At 45.7% G+C, this 13,858-nt stretch overlaps 3 non-coding genes across 3 annotated transcripts; all 3 read right to left on the reverse strand.

Moving 5' to 3' along the window:
- Positions 1–1,824: 1,824 nt before the first annotated feature.
- trnas-aga (transfer RNA serine (anticodon AGA)) lies at positions 1,825–1,906 on the reverse strand. The gene has a single exon. It is a non-coding gene; the product is annotated as a tRNA-Ser (tRNA).
- A 7,121-nt stretch (positions 1,907–9,027) lies between these two features.
- Positions 9,028–9,100, reverse strand: trnam-cau (transfer RNA methionine (anticodon CAU)). Its single transcript has one exon. It is a non-coding gene; the product is annotated as a tRNA-Met (tRNA).
- Positions 9,101–12,780: 3,680 nt separating this feature from the next.
- trnam-cau (transfer RNA methionine (anticodon CAU)) lies at positions 12,781–12,853 on the reverse strand. The gene has a single exon. It is a non-coding gene; the product is annotated as a tRNA-Met (tRNA).
- Between the last annotated feature and the right edge of the window lie 1,005 nt (positions 12,854–13,858).

The following is a 13,858-nucleotide window of genomic DNA, read 5'->3' on the forward strand; positions in this document are numbered from 1 at the left end:
CGGCCGGTTAGTTCAGTTGTTTAGAGCATGGTGCTAATAACGCCAAAGTCGCGAGTTCGATCCCCATAAATCGATTTCCACAAGTGATGAGCTCACTGAAAAGAACGAAGCTCACAGGAGGACTGAAACCCTGTTCTGTAACTTAGCTGCTGGGAATGACACTGTGGGGGCAGTCTTTCCAACTGTCAGAAAATGAATCGCACACTCCTTAACTTTCTCCCCAAGGACTCCCGATCTGCTGAGAGGAGATTTCAGCAGAGAGCACCGGAGCCGCGCTTCATGCGGAGAGAAGATGAACAGGAGGCGCGGCTGTTGAATGCTTGACAATCGCGCAGCGCTCTCTCCGCAAGGCGCGAACGCGGCTACAGGAGACCTGTCGGCACACAGAGCTCTAAACTCACTCCTGGAAGAGGCAAGAGGACGCTCTACCAGCTGAGCTTACCCCCTGCGCTGCGCCCTCCTCCTCGGCGTCACCTTGTGCCGCTTCTCCACCTCTTAGGGGCACCGTCACTGCCTGTTGTCTGCAGGGCGGTCCCGCCAAATGTGAGGAGGACGGCGGGACCTTCTTCTGCCTGCTGCACGAGTCGAGCTCTTGTGCTCGTCAGTTCAATGCTCTTTACATCAACTCCTACTGCCTGTTGGCGCTTTATCGCCATATGTAACCGGTACAGGTACAGTACTGGTCCAACGGAATTCTTACTTACAGAAAGTCTCTCGATTGTTGAAACAGGTGTAAAAACACAAAGTGCAGACAGTGCATCAAGACAATATATAAACAGACAGTAGACAGTGTACAAGTAAACAAGTAAACAGTTCGAATGTAAACGATGCAGACATGTAAACAATGACTGGAGATGTGCAATAAATAAATAAGAAATCATAATGAGGTAGATGGTGTAGGTGTGGTCCGAGGGGCATGGCCAACTGTGTTTGCCACTCGCACGGCTATCCCGGGGACTGAAGAGAGCTGAACTGAAGGAAATTCGTATTTAAATACAGTGCAAGTCTTCAATGTGTTCTGGCACTTCCGGGTCTTCACTGAAGATATTTGTTGTGTTCTTGAGTGTGATGGGACCGTGCACTGGTGTCTCTCAGGGGAAAACGGGGTTTCCACCGGTTGTGGAGCAATTGGGGGGTTCAGAGAATAAGTTGTGTGGGCGCTTGTAACGGTGCGCTAAAGAAAAAAATCTCTGAGATGAAGCTCTAAAGATGCACGACCCACTACGTTACTCGAGTATCACACTGGTATTAGAAATACAGCGAGATGTCACAATAAATCCCAATCCGTCTTTTAGGATCCCAGCCATTCCGGAACAAATTCTCCCCCCTGCGTTCTGGCAAGCGGTACCGCACTGTTAAAACAAGATCCACTGGACTCCAGAACAGCTTCTATCCCACTGCAGTGCGCGTCCTCAACAGCTAACTGCAGGGCTTCAGACTCAATGCATGTCCACACTCTGCTCTAACTCATGGTCTACTATGTTTTTTTGTCACTACTACATACTTATTGTCCCACAACATATTGATGGCTCCTGTTCTATTTATTGTTTGTAATGTACTGTCTCCATTGTTGTTGTCCAGAGAGATCAGTGAGAATAAGAATTCCAATGTACATGTACATATGGCAATAAAGTTCCCTACTCCTCTAGTCTACTCGTGTCAGATACACAGAAGATAAGAAGTGAGTTTGATATGTCTTTGTATTATCACATAATAAAGACTCCCTGTCAGATAAAATGATACTACAGACGTGCAGCCCAGTCTGATAGAAATGCAAATGTTAATTGACATGTTATTTGGATTCACCAAAAGGAAAAACAAACCCGTAGTCGGCAGGACTCGAACCTGCGCGGGGAGACCCCAATGGATTTCTAGTCCATCGCCTTAACCACTCGGCCACGACTACACAGAAACCCAGAGTAAAAATGGAGTAAAAAGCAAGCGGGAATTATAACTAAGCGGTCTGAGTGTGGGTCGTGTCGTGGGTGACGGGGAAAAAGTGTCTCCCACTTTCATCATTCCATCCCGGAGCGGATCAGAAAGGAGACAGAAATGAAACCGGTTTCCCTCTGAGCGTCTTCCAGGCTGGAATACGCGCGCTGCCTGTTCACGGGCGACGTGGCGGACTGACCGCTGTGGCCACCAGGTGTCGCCAAAGGCGAATGACGAGAACTGTGACACAGAGAGACACCCTGTCAGATAAAATGATACAACAAACGCGCAGCCCAGTCTGATAGGAATTAAATGTTAACAGAGATGTTACTTGAATTTATTCTAGTCCATCACGTTAACCACTCGGCCACGACTACACACGCATCCTCACCTTCTCCCGAACTGACACGGGCTCGTTCCCACATCATTTCCAACCCAAAATCTCTCTTCGTGATTAATTTGCTATTTCTATCTCTCTATATCGATCATCACCAGCGGAGCCACTAAGGAAACAAAAGGTAGGAAAACTCAGAGGACGAACCTTCTCTCACAAGGCTGGTTAGCTCAGTTGGTTAGGGTATGGTGCTAATAACGCCAAGGTTGCAGGTTTGATCCCGTACAGGCCAGTGAGTCTCATTTTCACACACCCACTATTTCTAGTCTACTGACACAGAAATACACATCATTATGGAAAGACGACCCATGAATCAATCAAAATTACTTCCACTTCTCTTTATTGGTGGAAATCGCAGAAATTAACGGAACTGTTTAATCTTCGGATGAACTTCTAAAAAGAATCTCCCGGGTTACAGGCGGGGATACTCACCCCTATACTAACGAGGAGCGGGAGCTATGTTTCCTGTTAGGAGACGTTTCCTCTCGGGGCTGATATTTCAGGATTTGGCTTTCATTTTGATTATCTTCAGAAACGTGTTCCCAGCTGTGGTACTGCTCCCCACGGACGCTACTAACACGTTCGGAAATGATTATTTCAGCTTCGGTTTTGAGTTTTAAAACGCGTTAAGAAGTTCTTCCGACAGAGCACGGGCCAGGTGAGAGGAAATGGTATTTTCACCGGCTCTCGGATGTGTAAAGACGCCCATAAACTGGTAGTGAATACTACCTCCCAAAGTGGAGATGGGTATCTAACACGGGCTCGTTCCCGCATCATTTCCACTCCAACCTGCTCTCTTCGTGATTCATTTACTATTAATTGATTAAATGATTCTCGCTTTGGGTGCGAGAGGTCCCGGGTTCAAATCCCGGACGAACCCGTCTTATTTTCTATTGTAGGAAGACATATCCAGCCCTCCTCGGGAGCACAGCAGAGCGAGTGTCGTGAGGTTATAGCCAGGTGCTGCAGCTGATGGGCTGACTGCTGGTTTGCAAGATCCGATGGTGGAGACACCTTCACCACTCGGAGTTTATCTGATGCTCTCATATATCATTATTTTAAAAACGTGCGAGTGGACACCAAGCATCATAGCGAGAAATCGAACCGTGTTTATCGCTGACTTAACATCTCGTATTCGGCGTGGAAGTGAAGAACACACGTGCGTGAGTGAACGTCTCACGCCCCATCTGTGAAGAGCCCAAAACATGATTGATCCCTGCCCCGTGTGAGGATCAAACTCACAACCTTCAGATCATGAGACTGACACACTACCTGCTGCACTAACGAGGCTGGATGATGGCTGCTTGCCAGCTCATGTCGAAATGAACATTATATATATGAACATTATTTTCGTGTGACTGTTGTAACAGACCATATTCCCCCAAAAGATTAAAACGCCGTGCTGAAGAAAAGGGAAGATCTCATCTTCATAACTCACCGGTAAAGAGACCAGAACACCACGCGAAGTCAATAAAGCGCATTAAACTGATGACCACAAAACTTTGAAACGTACATCTGGCAAACAACGTTCAGAAATGGAGTAAAAAGCAAGCGTGAGTTATAACTAAGCAGTCTGAGTGTGGGTCGTGTCATGGGTGACGGGGGAAAAGTCTCTCCCACTTTCATCATTCCATCCCGAGAGTGTTTGTCCTCTCTAGTACATAGAGCGCAAAAGCTGTAGGATGCGGGCATCATCCCGCTATCTCTCGCATGCTAAGCGAGCGCTCTACTATTTGAGCTAATCCCCCTTCCTGTGTTAAAGGTCAGCTCCCTCCCGTGCACATTAAATCCCTCACGAGTCTTCTGCGCGATCGCACACTCGTGAAAAACACACTTGAAATCAATGCACTCACGACCTCTCTGGCTCGTTGGTTTGAGTTTGCTGTTTGGTTGCAAGAGATCCCGGCCTCAAATCCTGTCTTATTCCATGATTACAAGAACATACGTCCAGCTCTGTTCGTATTTTCTGCTTTTATGAAACGACTCCTGACACACTGCGATTTTCTCATGTTGGTTTTTTAGAGTACATCTGATTGACTGGTCTTCTCTCTTGCAAGGAGATGGGACTCTTCAGTGAGGGAGTCTCCCACTTGTGTGTAATTAGCAGGAACCGCAGAAGCCCTGAATCAGAACATTTCTAGTGCTGTAATTGAGCAGGAAGTCCAAGCGGTAAAAGCGTTGGACTTAAGATCCAAGAGACATAAAAACCACGTGGGTTTCATCCCCAGTCCTGGTAGACTTTCCTTAATTAAGGAGCAAGTAAAGGTTTATTCTCTGCTGAGAAGAAAACAAACACAATGTTTCGACCGTGGAGCCTTCTTCGAGTGTCTAGAATTACACGTCATTGTGACAAGACTATGCTCTGTGCTCTGTTTACAACAAAAACCACATCCCGTCTAGGTCTTGCTGAAGGAAAAATGTACTTTTCTCTGTATTTTTGGAAATTCTTGGGATAAACTTTTGAAGAAATGTTGATTAGTAATTTGTCCATTTTTAACTCGGCTAAAAACACTTTTTCTAGATCTCCTTTTCCATCTGTCTGTGCTACTGCTCCTCCTCACACACTACAAACACGTGTAGAATCAGTTGTTATTCATGAGGTTTCTAACGCTGGAAATTCTTTCAACTGAGCTTGGGACAAGTGAAAGCACACGGTAATTCGTACATCATCTATACACATTTTCATTCTCATTTCTGTTACCAGTAAGTGACCAACGACCAACAACAAACCCGTGCTCCTTGTTAGTATAGTGGTGAGTATCCCTCCCTGTCATACAGGTGACTGGGGTTCATTCCCAATGGGGAGACAGATAACTTTTTAACTACCTCACTTCAGTTTAAAAAAAAAACCAACGTTTTAACTCCGTTAATTGTTAATTTACATTAATTCTATGAATTGATTACTTAGACACGTGTCCAATAACATGACTTCTCTTCTTACGGGTGAGTAATTGCAAGAGTTTGAGCCCCATTCATGGTGAAATGCTAAATAATCGGCAATCTGTGCAGGAAGGAGCCCCTCTGAAAAGAGCACCAGGGCACAAGCTCGTCTTTAATCCCATTGACGGTCTTCACTAGAGGCATGGGATCGAACCACACTTCTCACACGCGCTTGCTTCCCCTTGTGTGAAAGTGTTTTATGTGTGATTGAAAATGAAACAAACTCCAGTCTCCGGTTAGAGCTGAAACAGCAATCCAGAACATGACTCCTGCTTGAGTCTAGATCTGACTCAAAAATAAACTCATTTCATTCTTTATTATTGGACATTAATTTTTTAATTAATAACTTAATATGCAGGACACACTAATGTAGGATTCTGACGTTGTCGATCTGCTGTTTGTATATAAGTGAACGTCCCTCACTATTTAATTGATGGAAAGATCGGTGGGTTTGGTTTTCTTCTGTTTACCACAGAAGTCCCGCCCTTGGTTCTGACGACCCGCCGCCTCAGTCTTTGTCCCGATCCGAAGCAGTTGGTTCAGTTCGCCTGGGGTTCCGATCCGGACTCGGACCTGAAAGAGCTTTTCTTTTCTTTCACACGCAGTGATCAAAACTCTCAGGGGGAATTTTCACAGTTAATGATGTTTTCAGGAACAATAATCACGCATCACGGGAACAAGTAAACATTTATTCCTGCTGACTAGAGAAGAAAAGACACAATGTTTCAGCTGTGGAGCCTTCTTCGGGTGTCGGGAACGGATCATCAATCGCTGTCAATTATTAATTGCATTTCAAAAATCATACATAATCTCACAAAATATCTCATTAAAATCTGTAATTCCACAGGAATGGGCGATAAAGCAACAACAAGGTGACACCTTCAACACCGGAACTGGACACCGGTACATCTCGGGTCACAGTAAATTTATTACTGAATAAAGGGATTTGAATATTGAAATCCCTATCCCTATCAGTATCCCTATCATTATCGATATTGAAATAAGAGATTTCAAGCGTCTGTTCCCTAATCTGGCGATGCTCCCTGCTAGATATTGAGCCACTTCAAGTACTTCTGGCTGAAGTGGCCTCCCTGCCTCAGCAGCGAGCCCTCGCCAGCCTCGACATGTCTGCGACTCGCTTGGCCCTCCGACTCCCCATCTGCGGAGATGAGATTTCAGCAGAGAGCGCCGGAGCCGCGCTTCATGCGGAGAGAAGATGAACAGGAGGCGCGGCTGTTGAACGCTTGACCAATAAATAAAATTACAATGAGGTAGATGGTGGAGGTGTGGTCCGAGGGGCATGGCCAACTGTGTTCGCCACTCGCACGGCTATCGCGTGGACTGAAGAGAGCTGAAATGAAGGAAATTCGTATTTAAATACAGTGCAAGTCTTCAATGTGTTCTGGCACTTCCGGGTCTTCACTGAAGATATTTGTTGTGTTCTTGAGTGTGATGGGACCGTGCACTGGTGTCTCTCGGGGGAAAACGGGGTTTCCACCGGTTGTGGAGCAATTGGGGGGTTCAGAGAATAAGTTGTGTGGGCGCTTGTAACGGTGCGCTAAAGAAAAAACACTCTGAAATGAAGCGCTACAGATGCACTTACATTTAGCGCACTGCTGACACAACTGTAGCTTCTACACGAGACCGAAAAAGCGACGTGTTCGCCTGATCGTCTGAAGGATCTCCTCACAAAGCTCTATCATTCATCAGTAGAAGCAGAAGCCTTTAGAATACGAGACACGTTCACCTCCAAACCCGCAGCCCCTGGACTCGCTTGTCTCGGGACTATTTGCAATGAGAATCGCGTTAGTAGCTCCGTGTCCTTATCCGGTCTCTTTCAAATTGCGAGGGACGTTCAGTTATATACTGTGCGAACAGGAGAGACCCTATATTAACGGGTCCTGCATATTAATTTACTGATCAGATGAATTGAAATGTTCTGATTCACAGCTCCTGCAGTTCGTGCTCAGGGCTGAGCTCGCAAGATGCTGTAGAAACATTTTCGGTGTGCAGTACTTAGTGTTTCCTTCACTGGCGCTCTAAGGAGAAAAGATGAGAAAATATCTGTGATATATTTATTATATTTCTATATTTTATACCGATAAGAAAGCTGTGAGTGTCAGGAGTGGAATTCGAACCCACATCTCCAGGGGAGATTGTGACCTGAATGCAACACCTTAGACCGCTCGGCCATCCTAACTGCTGCTGTCTTTCCCAGCCGGTCCCATGAGGCACCGCGACCCCACTACGTTCCTCGAGTATCACACTGGTGTTAGAAATACAGTGAGACTCCGGCATTCAAATCTGTCGCAGATGCGCTGGGTTTGATAAGCAAAAAAATGGTTATGAAGAAGATGAAATACTGCTGTGTATTTTACTCATTTTTAGCCACCACTGCTGGCTATACACAATATGATAATATTGCAAATATCATAATATTTTCAGCTGCAAACAATTCCTAATAGTTTCCAAAGTACAAGGCAAACAATTCCTATATAACGATTCCTTATATATTCACACCTGAAGAAGGCTCCACGGCTGAAACGTTGTGTTTTCTTTCTTCCTTTTTTTAGCACGGAATAAACCAATTACTTGTTCCTTATAGTTACAACATTTTATCTTAATATTCCATATTAAGTGGATTTAAAGATGATAAACAGTAGGAAAACAGATTAAATGAAGATAATCTTTTCACCAACATCTACCCCTCCACAAGCACCACATAGCGATGGTCTTTGGTCTGTGAATCAGCGCTGCACTACCGGCGCTGTGTGATGAGAAATGACGAGCGTTCTGAGGGGCGCCTTGTTCCTCTCCAGGCCATTACTGAGGCACCTCTCTACCACCTTAACCACTCGGCCACGACTACCCGCACAACCCCGCCTTCTCCCGAACTGACACGGGCTCGTTCCCGCGTTATTTCCATTCCAACCCGCTCTCTTCGTGCTCAGTTTTGAGATTTCTATCTCTCTATACCGATAATCACCAGCGGATTCACTAAGCAAACACAAAAGGTAGCGAAACAGCCCCACTGTTTCCTTTCAAGAGCTGTAGAGTCTCAGAAGTTCCCGCGGGTTTAGATAAATTAAACTTGAATTGCCTTTTCTGAACTTCACCCATCAGATGGCTCATAAAAACCAAACGCATCTGCGACAGATTTGGCAGGAAAGAGGGGAAGGGTAGGCTCGTTGGTCAGTCGAACCAACTGCACTCACTGCAGTGGTCTGTCTCCGGTCTCTGTGCGTGAAGAACACCTGTGAAACTTGAGGTGAAAGATTTTGTATGGCTCGTTGGTCTAGGGGTATGATCCTTTTTTTGGCTTTGGGATTTGAACACCCTAAGCAAGAATCATGTCCCTAGACCAACGAGCCACAAGGTGCTTGTAATCATGTACAGTAGATATAGATGTCTCTGTTTACTGTGCAACTGAATACATTTCATGTAGAAAAATGACGGTTTGATTTGACTTTATACCGAAATTTAGCAGCAAATAAATGACAAAAAACACAAAACTCGAGAAAAAACTGCTGCACATACTGCACACATGTGGCCAGTCTTAATGAGCTGTGTGATCTGTTGCTGTCAGACGTGCTTCTGTGCTAAACGCACAAGGACAAAAACAGCCTGGAGACTCCGATCGGCTAATGCGGCTGTGCTTTTCTCCCTTGGAAAGGTCACGCATTCCACGAGGGAGGTAAGAACACGAGTGTATGAGCGAACAGGAGCTGCCCTTGTCAGAAGAGCTAAAGAGACCACAGTCCTGCCCCGTGTGAGGATCAAACTCACGACCTTCAGATTATGAGACTGACACGCTACCTACTGCACTAACAAGGCCAAACGTGGCACTGCTCTTGAAAACGAGCCACTCAGGGATTTCAAGCGTCTGTTCCCTAATCTAGCGATGCTCCCTGCTGGATATTGAATCCGCCTTTTGATCTCACCAATACTTTTTCTCCTTGATTCTGTTGGGAGTCCGTCTTTGGGTTCTCACCTCGCACAAGTCCTTCTGGCTGAAGTGGCCTCCCTGCCTCAGTAGCGAGCCCTCGTCAGCCACCGACACGTCTGCGGCTCGCTTGGCCCTCCGACTCCCGATCTGCGGAGATGAGATTTCAGCAGAGAACGCCGGAGCCACGCTTCATGCGAAGAGAAGATGAGCAGGAGGAGCGGCTGTTGAACGCTAAACAATCGCACAGCACTCTCTCCGCAAGGAGCGAATGTGGATACAGGAGACCTGTCGGCACACAGAGCTCTAAACTCACTCCTGGAGGAGGCAGAAGGACGCTCTACCAGCTGAGCTCACCCCCCTTTATTATTGGACATTATTTTTTTTAATTAGTAACTTAATATAACTTAATATGCAGGACACACTAATGTAGGATTCTGACTTTGTCGATCTGCTGTTTTTATATAAGTGAACGTCCCTCACTATTGAAAGATCGGTGGGTTTGGTTTTCTTCTGTTCACCACAGAAGTCCCGCCTCCGGCTCTGTCCCGATCCGAAGCAGTCGGTTCAGTTCGCCTGGGGTTCCGAGCCGGACTCGGACCTGAAAGAGCTGTTCTATTCTTTCACAGGCAGCGTACAAAACTTTCAGGGGGAGCTGTCACAGTCTAATATTTTCAGAAACCAACATCATGAGTCACTGTTGATCGTGAACTAGATTTCAATAATGACACACAATTACATCTTTCAAATCCATTTAGAATGGCGTCGGAAAGAATCATTTCAAATTGTTAAACAATCCACTAACCAGATTTCTCATAGGGGCCTACAGACGTCGAGGAGTCACGATCAGTTTCTCTTTTATGGAGGAAAATAATTTTATTGGAACAAAGGGGTTTAAAATGAGCAGTTAGAAAGTAATTAAACTGGTTCTGTGTGCCTCTTTGCTTTCCTCCTGTACTCTAAATCCTGATGTGATTGTGTTCCCAGCTGATTTAATTGTTGGAAATAAACAAAGGTCAAGTGTTACCTGGTGTCCCGTCCTGTCTCTTGAGTGTGACAGTGCGCAGTGTCTTGAGCCACAGGGTGGTTTTTTAGGTGAAGGGGGCTGCAGCTCATGTCCTCCAGTGCCCTGTTGCAGTGTGGGGTGTTGGCCAGAGCGCCCCCTAGTGGTCCCCCAGCACTAGGTCTAGCTGCAGCCTGCCTGTCCTGGAGGGAGGTCTCCTGTAGCAGGACTGAGTTGCCCCCAATTGCCTGCTGGGCTCGGGAGCAGAGAGGGGGTCCCCAGCCCGGGTACTGGGGAGCCCTGGTCCAGTTGAGTCTTGTGGCGATGATGCTGAAAGGGAGAGAGGAATGGGGTTTAGTTGGAGATGGAGATTTGAATGACCGTTCCTGAGGCGCCTCTCTGTCAGCCGACATGATCAGCAACCGGTCGAGTTCAAGCGCAGGATCACGAATGACGAGAACTGTGACACAGAGACACTCCCTGTCAGATAGAAAGATAGGACAGACGTGCAGCCCAGTCTGATAGGAATGCAAATGTTAATTGATGTTATTTGAATCTAACATTAGGGAAAAACAGACACACGTAGTCAACAGGATTCAAACATGCATGGGGAGACCCCAATGGATTTCTAGTGCATCACCTTAACCACTCGGCCACGACTACACACACATCCCCAACTCCTCGTGAACTGACCCAGGCTCGTTCCCGCATCATTTCCAACCCAACATTTCTCTGCGTGATTAATTTGCTATTTCTCTCTCTATATATCGATCACCACCAGCGGATTCACTAAGAAAGCAAAAGGTAGGAAAACTCAGCGGTAGATAGCTGACTTACGAGGCCGGTTAGCTCAGCTGTTTAGAGTGTGGTGTTAATAACGCCAAGGTCGTGGGTTCGATCCCTGTACAGGCCAGTGAGTCTCATTCTCAAACACCCACTACTTCTAGTCTACTGATGCAGAAATACACATCATGATGAAAAGACGACCTATGAATAAATCAAAATTACTTCCACTTCTCTTCATTGGTGGAAATTGCAGAAAATAATGGAATTGTTTCGTCTTCGGATGAACTTCTAAAATGGTTCTCCCGTGGGACAGGCGGGGAGACTCACCCCTATACTAATGAGGAGCGGGAGCTCTGTTTCCTGTCAGGAGACGTTTCCTCTCGGGGCTGATTGTTCAGGATTTGGCTTTCATTTCGATTATCTTCAGGAACGTGTTCCCAGCTGTGGTACCGCTACTGCTCCCCCACAGACGCTACTAACACGTTTGGAAACGATTATTTCAGCTTTGGTTTTGAGTTTTAAAACGCGTTAAGAAGTCCTTTCGACAGAGCACGGGCCATGTGAGAGGAAATGGTGTTTTCACTGGCTCTCGGATGTGTAAAGACGCCCATAAACTGGTAGTGAATACTACCTCCCAAAGGTGAGATGGGTATCTAAGACGGGCTCGTTCCCGCATCATTTACACTCCAACCTGCTCTCTTCGTGTTTAATTTACTATTAATTGATTAAATGATTCTCGCTTTGGGTGCGAGAGGTCTGGGGTTCAAATCCCGGACGAACCCGTCTTTTTTTCTATTGTAGCAAGAGATATCCAGCCCTCCTCAGTAGCACAGCAGAGCGAGTGTCATGAGGTTATAGCCAGGTGCTGTAGCTGACGGGCTGACTGCTGGTTTACAACATCCGGTCGTGGAGACACCTTCACCACTCAGAATTTATCTGCTGCTCTCATGTATCATTATTTTAAAAATGTGCGAGTGGACACCGAGCATAATAGCGAGGAATCGAATCTTGTTTATCGCGGACTTATCACCTCGTATTCGGCGTGGAAGTGAAGAACACACACTTGTGAAAGTGAACGTCTCATGCCCTATCTGTGAAGAGCCCAAAACGGCACTGATCCCTGCCCCGTGTGAGAATCAAACTCACGACCTTCAGATTATGAGACTGACGCACTACCTACTGCACTAATAAGGCTGGATGGTGGCTGTGCTCCAGCTCATGTTGAAATGAACATTAAATATATGAACATTATTTCCGTGTGACTGTGACCATATTATATACACCTCGCTCAGTGATGACCGGGCTCTGTCTACATTAAACATGCTCTTTCACAGCCTGGCCCACCTGCTCAGGACTTTTTCACAGTCTCTTAAGAAGATTTACACGTCATTGTGACAAGCCTGTCTTAGATTTTTTTGATTTTTTAACTTATCATTAACAACGCAGGATGTATAATTCTGCATCTGTGAATTGAGAAAGAGAGGTGTCTGTTTTATAGAAGGTTAGACAGTGGCCCGTACAGGGATCAAACCCACGATCCTAGTGTTATTAGCACCACACTCTAACAAACTGAGCTAAACAGCCTCCTGCTGCAACTTTTCTGATTTGTTGCTGTCAGACGTGCTTCTGTTTTAAACGCACAAGGACAAAAACAGCCCGGAGACTCCGATCGAGCACTGGGCTGTGCTTTTCCCCCTTGGAAAGGTCACGCATTCCACGAGGTAGGCAAGAACATTCGTGTAGGAGCCGCCTGTGTCAGAAGAGTAAAAGGGACTATATCCCTGCCCCGTGTGGGGATCAAACTCACAACCTTCAGAGTATGAGACTGATGCGCTACCTACTGCGCTAACAAGGCTAGATGGTTAGCTGTAACTCAGACCATATTCCCCCAAAAGATTAAAAGGCCGGGCTGAAGAAAAGGGAAGATCTCATTTTCATAACTCACCGGACAAGAGACCAGAACACCACGCTGGTGTGGTGTTCAAGAGACCAGAGTTGACAGGTTTCACCTTTGGAGTAGCAGTTAGATTAGTCGGAAAAAGGAAATTCGTATAACATCTCTCCACATTTTCATTCTCATTTCTGTGAAAAATCATATTACCAGGCTGAACTGTAAACAGAGGTCATGACCAACAACAGACACGTGCTCCTTGTTAGTATAGTGGTGTCACGCAGGAGACTGGGGTTTGGTTCCCCAATGGGGAGATGGGTTACTTTTTAACCACCTCACTTCAGTTTTAAAAAAATAACGTGTGTTTAAAAGTTCATCCGAACATTTTATTCTGATTTTTATTCGTTGTTTATTCATCCGAAGAAGAAACAACTCTGTTAGTTTGTTAATCTACGTTAATTCTATGAATTGATTACTTAGACATGTGTCCAATGACATGACTTCTCTTCTTACAGGTGAGTAATTACAAGAGTTTGAGCCCCGTTCATGGTGAAATGTTAAACAATCGGCAATCTGTGCGGGAAGGAGCACCTCTAAAAAGAGCACCGGGGCACAAGCTTGTCTTTAATCCCAATGATGGTCTTCACTAGAGGCACGGGGTCGAACCACACTTCTCACACAGGCTTTTTTCCCTTCGTGTGTGAAAGTATTTCATGTGTGATTGAAAATGAGACAAAGTCCAGTCTCCGGTTAGAGCTGAAACAGCAATCCAGAACATGACGCCTGCTTGAGTCTAGATCTGACTCAAAAATAAACTCATTTTATTCTTTATTATTGGACATTATTTTTTTAATTAGTAACTTAATATGCAGGACACACTAATATAGGATTCTGACGTTGTTGATCTGCTGTTTGTATATAAGTGAACGTCCCTCACTCTTGAATTGGTGGAAAGATCGGTGGGTTTGG

The sequence above is a fragment of the Atractosteus spatula genome, chromosome 5 (assembly GCF_055471065.1).
Source record: "Atractosteus spatula isolate fAtrSpa1 chromosome 5, fAtrSpa1.hap1, whole genome shotgun sequence".
Classification (NCBI taxonomy): domain Eukaryota; kingdom Metazoa; phylum Chordata; class Actinopteri; order Semionotiformes; family Lepisosteidae; genus Atractosteus; species Atractosteus spatula.